The following is a 639-nucleotide window of genomic DNA, read 5'->3' on the forward strand; positions in this document are numbered from 1 at the left end:
ATTTAAACAAATGGCACTATACCTGTGTTCATAATGTATTACTTTACTGTGGTATTTTCTTTCTTTACACCAGCCTACAGTATGTGTGTACTGAAGATGAGAGAATAACCAGTTTAATATAACTTATAATGAGTTGACTGTTGAACGTAACATTTGTCCCCCTATGATTTCTAAAGTGTGTAGTTTGTGTGTAATTTCAAAAGGAAAAACTTAAATATTAGTAGATAGTGTGTTACTAAGGTATTTCATTATGTTAATATCAGAATATGCAGTCAGGAATTATACATATTCACCTGAAGCTGTTTTCAGAGGGATTTCTTTATCTTTGGTAGCAGGCATACTAACAGACCCTAATAAATGTACAACCACAGATGTTCACACAAACGTTTGCAGCAATGTGTGTCGGCATTTTGATGCAATAATACAAATCTTTACCTGTTTTTTCATCTGCAGATTCAGGATTCATAGGGGTCACACTAGCATCTGTTTTTCAAGGCACAAAAACATATTAACATTAAAACTATGTTGTATTCCTCTGTACTAGGGGTAAAGATGACCAGCAGCAAATTATGATGATGTTTAGGATCTTTATTTTACTTGAACATTGTGGACTTGCATTATCTGTACAATAGGAAGTCT

Source organism: Morone saxatilis, unplaced genomic scaffold, assembly GCF_004916995.1.
Source record: "Morone saxatilis isolate NCDOM2014 unplaced genomic scaffold, NCSU_SB_2.0 Contig18, whole genome shotgun sequence".
Classification (NCBI taxonomy): Eukaryota; Metazoa; Chordata; class Actinopteri; family Moronidae; genus Morone; species Morone saxatilis.